The sequence below is a fragment of the Oncorhynchus gorbuscha genome, unplaced genomic scaffold (assembly GCF_021184085.1).
Source record: "Oncorhynchus gorbuscha isolate QuinsamMale2020 ecotype Even-year unplaced genomic scaffold, OgorEven_v1.0 Un_scaffold_697, whole genome shotgun sequence".
NCBI classification, from domain to species: Eukaryota; Metazoa; Chordata; class Actinopteri; order Salmoniformes; family Salmonidae; genus Oncorhynchus; species Oncorhynchus gorbuscha.
Genome location: NW_025745771.1, coordinates 177,585 through 190,536, shown reverse-complemented (window position 1 = coordinate 190,536; position 12,952 = coordinate 177,585). Strand labels below are relative to the sequence as shown.

Below are 12,952 nucleotides of genomic sequence, written 5' to 3'. Positions count from 1 at the left end.
CGAGGTGAGACCCTCTTCTATTGAACTTACTTCTCTCAGAGTCATTACGTTCTCCAGGTGAACAAGGTGAGACCCTCTTCTATTTACCTTACTTCACTCAGAGTCATTACGTTCTCCAGGTGAACGAGGTGAGACCCTCTTCTATGTACCTTACTTCACTCAGAGTCATTACGTTCTCCAGGTGAACGAGGTGAGACCCTCTTCTATGTACCTTACTTCTCTCAGAGTCATTACGTTCTCCAGGTGAACGAGGTGAGACCCTCTTCTATTTACTATGTACCTTACTTCACTCAGAGTCATTACGTTCTCCAGGTGAACGAGGTGAGACCCTCTTCTATGTACCTTACTTCGCTCAGAGTCATTACGTTCTCCAGGTGAACGAGGTGAGACCCTCTTCTATGTACCTTACTTCTCTCAGAGTCATTACGTTCTCCAGGTGAACAAGGTGAGACCCTCTTCTATTTACTATGTACCTTACTTCTCTCAGAGTCATTACGTTCTCCAGGTGAACAAGGTGAGACCCTCTTCTATTGAACTTACTTCACTCAGAGTCATTACGTTCTCCAGGTGAACAAGGTGAGACCCTCTTCTATTTACCTTACTTCTCTCAGAGTCATTACGTTCTCCAGGTGAACGAGGTGAGACCCTCTTCTATTTACTATGTACCTTACTTCACTCAGAGTCATTACGTTCTCCAGGTGAACGAGGTGAGACCCTCTTCTATGTACCTTACTTCTCTCAGAGTCATTACGTTCTCCAGGTGAACAAGGTGAGACCCTCTTCTATTTACCTTACTTCTCTCAGAGTCATTACGTTCTCCAGGTGAACGAGGTGAGACCCTCTTCTATGTACCTTACTTCTCTCAGAGTCATTACGTTCTCCAGGTGAACGAGGTGAGACCCTCTTCTATGTACCTTACTTCACTCAGAGTCATTACGTTCTCCAGGTGAACGAGGTGAGACCCTCTTCTATTTACTATGTACCTTACTTCTCTCAGAGTCATTACGTTCTCCAGGTGAACGAGGTGAGACCCTCTTCTATGTACCTTACTTCTCTCAGAGTCATTACGTTCTCCAGGTGAACGAGGTGAGACCCTCTTCTATTTACCTTACTTCACTCAGAGTCATTACGTTCTCCAGGTGAACGAGGTGAGACCCTCTTCTATTTACTATGTACCTTACTTCTCTCAGAGTCATTACGTTCTCCAGGTGAACGAGGTGAGACCCTCTTCTATTTACCTTACTTCACTCAGAGTCATTACGTTCTCCAGGTGAACGAGGTGAGACCCTCTTCTATTTACTACGTACCTTACTTCACTCAGAGTCATTACGTTCTCCAGGTGAACGAGGTGAGACCCTCTTCTATGTACCTTACTTCGCTCAGAGTCATTACGTTCTCCAGGTGAACGAGGTGAGACCCTCTTCTATTGAACTTACTTCACTCAGAGTCATTACGTTCTCCAGGTGAACGAGGTGAGACCCTCTTCTATTGAACTTACTTCTCTCAGAGTCATTACGTTCTCCAGGTGAACGAGGTGAGACCCTCTTCTATTGAACTTACTTCGCTCAGAGTCATTACGTTCTCCAGGTGAACGAGGTGAGACCCTCTTCTATTGAACTTACTTCTCTCAGAGTCATTACGTTCTCCAGGTGAACGAGGTGAGACCCTCTTCTATTTACTATGTACCTTACTTCGCTCAGAGTCATTACGTTCTCCAGGTGAACGAGGTGAGACCCTCTTCTATTTACTATGTACCTTACTTCACTCAGAGTCATTACGTTCTCCAGGTGAACGAGGTGAGACCCTCTTCTATTTACCTTACTTCGCTCAGAGTCATTACGTTCTCCAGGTGAACGAGGTGAGACCCTCTTCTATGTACCTTACTTCTCTCAGAGTCATTACCTTCTCCAGGTGAACGAGGTGAGACCCTCTTCTATTTACTATGTACCTTACTTCTCTCAGAGTCATTACGTTCTCCAGGTGAACGAGGTGAGACCCTCTTCTATGTACCTTACTTCTCTCAGAGTCATTACGTTCTCCAGGTGAACGAGGTGAGACCCTCTTCTATTTACCTTACTTCTCTCAGAGTCATTACGTTCTCCAGGTAAACGAGGTGAGACCCTCTTCTATGTACCTTACTTCTCTCAGAGTCATTACGTTCTCCAAGTGAACGAGGTGAGACCCTCTTCTATGTACCTTACTTCACTCAGAGTCATTACGTTCTCCAGGTGAACGAGGTGAGACCCTCTTCTATGTACCTTACTTCTCTCAGAGTCATTACGTTCTCCAGGTGAACGAGGTGAGACCCTCTTCTATTTACTATGTACCTTACTTCACTCAGAGTCATTACGTTCTCCAGGTGAACGAGGTGAGACCCTCTTCTATTTACTATGTACCTTACTTCACTCAGAGTCATTACGTTCTCCAGGTGAACGAGGTGAGACCCTCTTCTATTTACTATGTACCTTACTTCTCTCAGAGTCATTACGTTCTCCAGGTGAACGAGGTGAGACCCTCTTCTATTTACTATGTACCTTACTTCTCTCAGAGTCATTACGTTCTCCAGGTGAACGAGGTGAGACCCTCTTCTATGTACCTTACTTCACTCAGAGTCATTACGTTCTCCAGGTGAACGAGGTGAGACCCTCTTCTATGTACCTTACTTCACTCAGAGTCATTACGTTCTCCAGGTGAACAAGGTGAGACCCTCTTCTATTTACTATGTACCTAACAGCATTAGACACTTCTCCGTGGGCCCAACAATACCATGGTGATTATGTTACGATGACAATAGTAATTAACTACTTGCACCCTTCATACATTGACTCCATGCTTCTACACCTGCATTGCTGGCTGTTTGGGGTTTTAGGCTGGGTTTCTGTACAGCACTTTGAGACATCAGCTGATGTACGAAGGGCTAAATAAATAAATAAATAATATATATTTTTTTTTATACAATACCACATCAGTTTGTATGAATAAACCTTCCATATCGGTACATTTCCATGAAGTAACATTTCTGTAATATAATATGTTGACTCTGAGCCCTCTCTCTCCCACAGCTGACTCCTGTGAACACCAGAATTGGTCGGATAGAGGCCACAGACATTGACTCTGAGCCCTCTCTCTCCCACAGCTGACTCCTGTGAACAGCAGTATTGGTCGGATAGAGGCCACAGACATTGACTCTGAGCCCTCTCTCTCCCACAGCTGACTCCTGTGAACACCAGTATTGGTCGGATAGAGGCCACAGACATTGACTCTGAGCCCTCTCTCTCCCACAGCTGACTCCTGTGAACACCAGTATTGGTCGGATAGAGGCCACAGACATTGACTCTGAGCCCTCTCTCTCCCACAGCTGACTCCTGTGAACAGCAGTATTGGTCGGATAGAGGCCACAGACATTGACTCTGAGCCCTCTCTCTCCCACAGCTGACTCCTGTGAACAGCAGTATTGGTCGGATAGAGGCCACAGACATTGACTCTGAGCCCTCTCTCTCCCACAGCTGACTCCTGTGAACAGCAGTATTGGTAGGATAGAGGCCACAGACATTGACTCTGAGCCCTCTCTCTCCCACAGCTGACTCCTGTGAACAGCAGTATTGGTCGGATAGAGGCCACAGACATTGACTCTGAGCCCTCTCTCTCCCACAGCTGACTCCTGTGAACACCAGTATTGGTCAGATAGAGGCCCCAGACATTGACTCTGAGCCCTCTCTCTCCCACAGCTGACTCCTGTGAACACCAGTATTGGTCGGATAGAGGCCACAGACATTGACTCTGAGCCCCCTCTCTCTCCCACAGCTGACTCCTGTGAACACCAGTGTTGGTCGGATAGAGGCCACAGACATTGACTCTGAGCCCCTGTACTATCGTTTAGAGTCAGCCACGGTAAGACCTTCCCTCCATCACCGATGAACACTATCACTGATCTGTTGATGCTGTTGTCTTGGTCCAGGTCTCCTGAAAATGTTTCTTATTTTATTTTTTTATCTCAACAAGACAAACCTGGTATAAATAAAGGTTCAGTTAATTCATTGCTCAGCAGATTAAAGACGTTTGTCATTGTTGGTGTCACCAGAACAGGTATCTACGACTGGAGAATGCCAACACCCCCAACATACTGGTGCAAAACATCATTGACTACGACTCTGTCCAAAAGATCTCCCTGGTCTTACATGTACAGGTATACTGTTGTTGACATTCTGCCCTGCTGTTTATGTCAAATGGGATTACAAAGTATTCTAGAAATATACTAGAATCTGTAAAGTATTCAATAAATATACTAGAATTTGTAAAGTATTCCAGAAATATACTATAATCTGTAAAAAAATTAAATAAATATACTAGAATCTGTGAAGTATTCAAGAAATATACTACAATCTGCAAAGTATTAAATAAATATACTATAATCTGTAAAGTATTCAATAAATGTACTAGAATCTGTAAAGTATTCCAGAAATATACTAGAATCTGTAAAGTATTCAAGAAATATACTTGAATCTGTAAAGTATTCCAGAAATATACTAGAATCTGTAAAATAACATAATCCTATAGTAGAGAACCAGGATCTGCTGTCCTCATCTCAATGCCCTTTGACCTTCCTTGACATTCTATTAACACCATTTCCCAGGACACGTATAACGTTTCTGAGTCCGGCGAGCCTTCGTTCACTGCCGTGGTGACCATCACGGTTAACGTGAAGGACGTTGACAACCGTCCACCGTGGTTCCAGCCCTGTGTCAGAACCAACCTGGGGATAGCCAAACTGTGTGTCAGCTCTGGCTACAGGGCAAAGGTCAACCTCACAGAGAAAGAGGTGTGTGATACAGTGTATCTGTGTACCTGAACAGAGAGAGGTGTGTTACAGTGTATCTGTGTACCTGAACAGAGAGAGGTGTGTTACAGTGTATCTGTGTACCTGAACAGAGAGAGGTGTGTTACAGTGTATCTGTGTACCTGAACAGAGAGAGGTGTGTTACAGTGTATCTGTGTACCTGAACAGAGAGAGGTGTGATACAGTGTATCTGTGTACCTGAACAGAGAGAGGTGTGTTACAGTGTATCTGTGTACCTGAACAGAGAGAGGTGTGATACAGTGTATCTGTGTACCTGAACAGAGAGAGGTGTGATACAGTGTATCTGTGTACCTGAACAGAGAGAGAGGTGTGATACAGTGTATCTGTGTACCTGAACAGAGAGAGGTGTGATAATATCTGTGTACCTGAACAGAGAGAGGTGTGTTACAGTGTATCTGTGTACCTGAACAGAGAGAGGTGTGATACAGTGTATCTGTGTACCTGAACAGAGAGAGGTGTGTTACAGTGTATCTGTGTACCTGAACAGAGAGAGGTGTGATACAGTGTATCTGTGTACCTGAACAGAGAGAGGTGTGTGTTACAGTGTATCTGTGTACCTGAACAGAGAGAGGTGTGTGATACAGTGTATCTGTGTACCTGAACAGAGAGAGGTGTGTGTTACAGTGTATCTGTGTACCTGAACAGAGAGAGGTGTGATACTATCTGTGTACCTGAACAGAGAGAGGTGTGTGTTACAGTGTATCTGTGTACCTGAACAGAGAGAGGTGTGTTACAGTGTATCTGTGTACCTGAACAGAGAGAGGTGTGTTACAGTGTATCTGTGTACCTGAACAGAGAGAGGTGTGTGATACAGTATATATGTGTACCTGAACAGAGAGAGGTGTGTTACAGTGTATCTGTGTACCTATCATCTGAACCCTGGTCTGTTGTTGTCCACAGGACGGGGCTTTATCTCTGAACCCTGGTCTGTTGTTGTCCACAGGACGGGGCTTTATCTCTGGAGCCTGGTCTGTTGTTGTCCACAGGACGGGGCTTTATCTCTGGAGCCTGGTCTGTTGTTGTCCACAGGACGGGGCTTTATCTCTGAACCCTGGTCTGTTGTTGTCCACAGGACGGGGCTTTATCTCTGAACCCTGGTCTGTTGTTGTACACAGGACGGGGCTTTATCTCTGAACCCTGGTCTGTTGTTGTCCACAGGACGGTGCTCTATCTCTGGAGCCTGGTCCGTTATACGCCAAGGATGGAGACAGAAACAGGAGTGAGCTGATCAGCTACAGGATAATTAGAGGTACAACAGGTCTTTATGTTCTCCTCACAGTAATCTAGTGTTGATGTTCTCCTCACAGTAATCTAGTGTTGATGTTCTCCTCACAGTAATCTAGTGTTGATGTTCTCCTCACAGTAATCTAGTGTTGATGTTCTCCTCACAGTAATCTAGTGTTGATGTTCTCCTTACAGTAATCTAGTGTTGATGTTCTCCTCACAGTAATCTAGTGTTGATGTTCTCCTCACAGTAATCTAGTGTTGATGTTCTCCTCACAGTAATCTAGTGTTGATGTTCTCCTCACAGTAATCTAGTGTTGATGTTCTCCTCACAGTAATCTAGTGTTGATGTTCTCCTCACAGTAATCTAGTGTTGATGTTCTCCTCACAGTAATCTAGTGTTGATGTTCTCCTCACAGTAATCTAGTGTTGACGTTCTCCTCACAGTAATCTAGTGTTGACGTTCTCCTCACAGTAATCTAGTGTTGATGTTCTCCTCACAGTAATCTAGTGTTGATGTTCTCCTCACAGTAATCTAGTGTTGATGTTCTCCTCACAGTAATCTAGTGTTGACGTTCTCCTCACAGTAATCTAGTGTTGATGTTCTCCTCACAGTAATCTAGTGTTGACGTTCTCCTCACAGTAATCTAGTGTTGACGTTCTCCTCACAGTAATCTAGTGTTGATGTTCTCCTCACAGTAATCTAGTGTTGATGTTCTCCTCACAGTAATCTAGTGTTGATGTCCTCCTCACAGTAATCTAGTATTGATGTTCTCCTCACAGTAATCTAGTGTTGATGTTCTCCTCACAGTAATCTAGTGTTGATGTTCTCCTCACAGTAATCTAGTGTTGATGTTCTCCTCACAGTAATCTAGTGTTGATGTTCTCCTCACAGTAATCTAGTGTTGATGTTCTCCTCACAGTAATCTAGTGTTGACGTTCTCCTCACAGTAATCTAGTATTGACGTTCTCCTCACAGTAATCTAGTGTTGACGTTCTCCTCACAGTAATCTAGTGTTGATGTTCTCCTCACAGTAATCTAGTGTTGATGTTCTCCTCACAGTAATCTAGTGTTGATGTTCTCCTCACAGTAATCTAGTATTGATGTTCTCCTCACAGTAATCTAGTGTTGATGTTCTCCTCACAGTAATCTAGTGTTGATGTTCTCCTCACAGTAATCTAGTGTTGATGTTCTCCTCACAGTAATCTAGTGTTGATGTTCTCCTCACAGTAATCTAGTGTTGATGTTCTCCTCACAGTAATCTAGTGTTGACGTTCTCCTCACAGTAATCTAGTGTTGACGTTCTCCTCACAGTAATCTAGTGTTGACGTTCTCCTCACAGTAATCTAGTGTTGATGTTCTCCTCACAGTAATCTAGTGTTGATGTTCTCCTCACAGTAATCTAGTGTTGATGTTCTCCTCACAGTAATCTAGTGTTGATGTTCTCCTCACAGTAATCTAGTGTTGATGTTCTCCTCACAGTAATCTAGTGTTGATGTTCTCCTCACAGTAATCTAGTGTTGATGTTCTCCTCACAGTAATCTAGTGTTGATGTTCTCCTCACAGTAATCTAGTGTTGATGTTCTCCTCACAGTAATCTAGTGTTGATGTTCTCCTCACAGTAATCTAGTGTTGATGTTCTCCTCACAGTAATCTAGTGTTGATGTTCTCCTCACAGTAATCTAGTGTTGATGTTCTCCTCACAGTAATCTAGTGTTGATGTTCTCCTCACAGTAATCTAGTGTTGATGTTCTCCTCACAGTAATCTAGTGTTGATGTTCTCCTCACAGTAATCTAGTGTTGATGTTCTCCTCACAGTAATCTAGTGTTGATGTTCTCCTCACAGTAATCTAGTGTTGATGTTCTCCTCACAGTAATCTAGTGTTGATGTTCTCCTCACAGTAATCTAGTGTTGATGTTCTCCTCACAGTAATCTAGTGTTGATGTTCTCCTCACAGTAATCTAGTGTTGATGTTCTCCTCACAGTAATCTAGTGTTGATGTTCTCCTCACAGTAATCTAGTGTTGATGTTCTCCTCACAGTAATCTAGTGTTGATGTTCTCCTCACAGTAATCTAGTGTTGATGTTCTCCTCACAGTAATCTAGTGTTGATGTTCTCCTCACAGTAATCTAGTGTTGATGTTCTCCTCACAGTAATCTAGTGTTGATGTTCTCCTCACAGTAATCTAGTGTTGATGTTCTCCTCACAGTAATCTAGTGTTGATGTTCTCCAGTCTACATGTTCTCCTCAATCTAGTGTTGATGTTCTCCTCACAGTAATCTAGTGTTGATGTTCTCCTCACAGTAATCTAGTGTTGATGTTCTCCTCACAGTAATCTAGTGTTGATGTTCTCCTCACAGTAATCTAGTGTTGATGTTCTCCTCACAGTAATCTAGTGTTGATGTTCTCCTCACAGTAATCTAGTGTTGATGTTCTCCTCACAGTAATCTAGTGTTGATGTTCTCCTCACAGTAATCTAGTGTTGATGTTCTCCTCACAGTAATCTAGTGTTGATGTTCTCCTCACAGTAATCTAGTGTTGATGTTCTCCTCACAGTAATCTAGTGTTGATGTTCTCCTCACAGTAATCTAGTGTTGATGTTCTCCTCACAGTAATCTAGTGTTGATGTTCTCCTCACAGTAATCTAGTGTTGATGTTCTCCTCACAGTAATCTAGTGTTGATGTTCTCTCCTCACAGTAATCTAGTGTTGATGTTCTCCTCACAGTAATCTAGTGTTGATGTTCTCCTCACAGTAATCTAGTGTTGATGTTCTCCTCACAGTAATCTAGTGTTGATGTTCTCCTCACAGTAATCTAGTGTTGATGTTCTCCTCACAGTAATCTAGTGTTGATGTTCTCCTCACAGTAATCTAGTGTTGATGTTCTCCTCACAGTAATCTAGTGTTGATGTTCTCCTCACAGTAATCTAGTGTTGATGTTCTCCTCACAGTAATCTAGTGTTGATGTTCTCCTCACAGTAATCTAGTGTTGATGTTCTCCTCACAGTAATCTAGTGTTGATGTTCTCCTCACAGTAATCTAGTGTTGATGTTCTCCTCACAGTAATCTAGTGTTGATGTTCTCCTCACAGTAATCTAGTGTTGATGTTCTCCTCACAGTAATCTAGTGTTGATGTTCTCCTCACAGTAATCTAGTGTTGATGTTCTCCTCACAGTAATCTAGTGTTGATGTTCTCCTCACAGTAATCTAGTGTTGATGTTCTCCTCACAGTAATCTAGTGTTGATGTTCTCCTCTAATCTAGTGTTGATGTTCTCCTCACAGTAATCTAGTGTTGATGTTCTCCTCACAGTAATCTAGTGTTGATGTTCTCCTCACAGTAATCTAGTGTTGATGTTCTCCTCACAGTAATCTAGTGTTGATGTTCTCCTCACAGTAATCTAGTGTTGATGTTCTCCTCACAGTAATCTAGTGTTGATGTTCTCCTCACAGTAATCTAGTGTTGATGTTCTCCTCACAGTAATCTAGTGTTGATGTTCTCCTCACAGTAATCTAGTGTTGATGTTCTCCTCACAGTAATCTAGTGTTGATGTTCTCCTCACAGTAATCTAGTGTTGATGTTCTCCTCACAGTAATCTAGTGTTGATGTTCTCCTCACAGTAATCTAGTGTTGATGTTCTCCTCACAGTAATCTAGTGTTGATGTTCTCCTCACAGTAATCTAGTGTTGATGTTCTCCTCACAGTAATCTATAATAATAATAATAATAATAATATATGCCATTTAGCAGACGCTTTTATCCAAAGCGACTTACAGTCATGTGTGCATACATTCTACGTATGGGTGGTCCCGGGGATCGAACCCACTACCCTTGCGTTACAAGCGCCATGCTCTACCAACTGAGCTACAGAAGGACTACAAAGAAAAAAACATATCTCAGACTGTGCAATAAAAATAAAAGATTGAGATGGGCAAAAGAACACAGACACGAGACAGAAGAACTCTGCCTAGAAGGCCAGCATACAGGAGTCGCCTCTTCACTGTTGACATTGAGACTGGTGTTTTGCGGGTACTATTTCATGAAGCTGCCAGTTGAGGACTTGTGAGGCGTCTGTTTCTCAAACTAGACACTAATGTACTTGTCCTCTTGCTAGGTTGTGCACTGGGCCAGCCAGTTTGCACTGTTCTGTGAAGTGAGTAGTACACAGCGTTGTATGAGATATTGTTTCTTGGCAATTTCTTGTATGGAATAGCCTTAATTTCTTAGAATAGACTGACGAGTTTCAGAAGAAAATACTTTGTTGCTGGCCATTTTGAGCCTGTAATCGAACCCACAAATGCTGATGCTCCAGATACTCAACTAGTCGAAAGAAGGCCAGTTTTATTGCTTCTTTAATCAGAAAAGTTTTCAGCTGTAATCTAGTGTTGATGTTCTCCTCACAGTAATCTAGTGTTGATGTTCTCCTCACAGTAATCTAGTGTTGACGTTCTCCTCACAGTAAGATGTATTTTACCTTATGAAGATGGAGACCCTGCCAGTAATCTAGTGTTGACGTTCTCCTCACAGTAAGATGTATTTTACCTTATGAAGATGGAGACCCTGCCAGTAATCTAGTGTTGATGTTCTCCTCACAGTAATCTAGTGTTGACGTTCTCCTCACAGTAAAATGTATTTTACCTTATGAAGATGGAGACCCTGCCAGTAATCTAGTGTTGACGTTCTCCTCACAGTAATCTAGTGTTGACGTTCTCCTCACAGTAAGATGTATTTTACCTTATGAAGATGGAGACCCTGCCAGTAATCTAGTGTTGATGTTCTCCTCACAGTAATCTAGTGTTGACGTTCTCCTCACAGTAATCTAGTGTTGACGTTCTCCTCACAGTAAGATGTATTTTACCTTATGAAGATGGAGACCCTGCCAGTAATCTAGTGTTGATGTTCTCCTCACAGTAATCTAGTGTTGACGTTCTCCTCACAGTAATCTAGTGTTGACGTTCTCCTCACAGTAATCTAGTGTTGACGTTCTCCTCACAGTAAGATGTATTTTACCTTATGAAGATGGAGACGCTGCCAGTAATCTAGTGTTGATGTTCTCCTCACAGTAATCTAGTGTTGACGTTCTCCTCACAGTAATCTAGTGTTGACGTTCTCCTCACAGTAATCTAGTGTTGACGTTCTCCTCACAGTAAGATGTATTTTACCTTATGAAGATGGAGACCCTGCCAGTAATCTAGTGTTGATGTTCTCCTCACAGTAATCTAGTGTTGACGTTCTCCTCACAGTAAGATGTATTTTACCTTATGAAGATGGAGACGCTGCCAGTAATCTAGTGTTGACGTTCTCCTCACAGTAATCTAGTGTTGACGTTCTCCTCACAGTAAGATGTATTTTACCTTATGAAGATGGAGACCCTGCCAGTAATCTAGTGTTGACGTTCTCCTCACAGTAATCTAGTGTTGACGTTCTCCTCACAGTAAAATGTATTTTACCTTATGAAGATGGAGACCCTGCCAGTAATCTAGTGTTGACGTTCTCCTCACAGTAATCTAGTGTTGACGTTCTCCTCACAGTAAGATGTATTTTACCTTATGAAGATGGAGACGCTGCCAGTAATCTAGTGTTAATGTTCTCCTCACAGTAATCTAGTGTTGACGTTCTCCTCACAGTAAAATGTATTTACCTTATGAAGATGGAGACGCTGCCAGTAATCTAGTGTTGACGTTCTCCTCACAGTAATCTAGTGTTGACGTCCTCTCACAGTAATCTAGTGTTGACGTTCTCCTCACAGTAATCTAGTGTTGATGTTCTCCTCACAGTAATCTAGTGTTGACGTTCTCCTCACAGTAATCTAGTGTTGACGTTCTCCTCACAGTAAGATGTATTTTACCTTATGAAGATGGAGACCCTGCCAGTAATCTAGTGTTGACGTTCTCCTCACAGTAATCTAGTGTTGACGTTCTCCTCACAGTAATCTAGTGTTGACGTTCTCCTCACAGTAATTTAGTGTTGACGTTCTCCTCACAGTAAGATGTATTTTACCTTATGAAGATGGAGACGCTGCCAGTAAAGGGGGTAATTGGGAGCATATACAATGTTAGGGACTTCCTGTTCTCTTTACATTATCAGCTGAGCATCAACGTTTTTCATAAGGATGTGCGTATGACCACAAAGTTTTCTATATTATAAAAATATATCATAATTGATCAGATATCATCATACTGGTTTCTCCTCTGTATCTCATAGCAGACTGATCTTGACCTCACGGTTTCTCCTCTGTTATCTCATAGCAGACTGATCTTGACCTCACGGTTTCTCCTCTGTTATCTCATAGCAGACTGATCTTGACCTCACGGTTTCTCCTCTGTATCTCATAGCAGACTGATCTTGACCTCACGGTTTCTCCTCTGTATCCCATAGCAGACTGATCTTGACCTCACGGTTTCTCCTCTGTATCTCATAGCAGACTGATCTTGCCCTCACGGTTTCTCCTCTGTTATCTCATAGCAGACTGATCTTGACCTCACGGTTTCTCCTCTGTATCTCATAGCAGACTGATCTTGCCCTCATGGTTTCTCCTCTGTATCACATAGCAGACTGATCTTGACCTCACGGTTTCTCCTCTGTATCTCATAGCAGACTGATCTTGCCCTCACGGTTTCTCCTCTGTTATCTCATAGCAGACTGATCTTGACCTCACGGTTTCTCCTCTGTATCTCATAGCAGACTGATCTTGCCCTCATGGTTTCTCCTCTGTATCACATAGCAGACTGATCTTGACCTCACGGTTTCTCCTCTGTATCACATAGCAGACTGATCTTGCCCTCATGGTTTCTCCTCTGTTATCTCATAGCAGACTGATCTTGCCCTCATGGTTTCTCCTCTGTATCTCATAGCAGACTGATCTTGACCT

General features: G+C 42.7%; 1 long non-coding RNA gene across 1 annotated transcript; it reads left to right on the top strand.

Moving 5' to 3' along the window:
• The first annotated feature begins 4,138 nt into the window (after positions 1 to 4,138).
• On the top strand, positions 4,139 to 6,108 carry LOC124019852. The gene is made up of 3 exons (XR_006835857.1): positions 4,139 to 4,186; positions 4,634 to 4,819; positions 6,017 to 6,108. It is a non-coding gene; the product is annotated as an uncharacterized LOC124019852 (long non-coding RNA).
• The last annotated feature ends 6,844 nt before the right edge of the window (positions 6,109 to 12,952 follow it).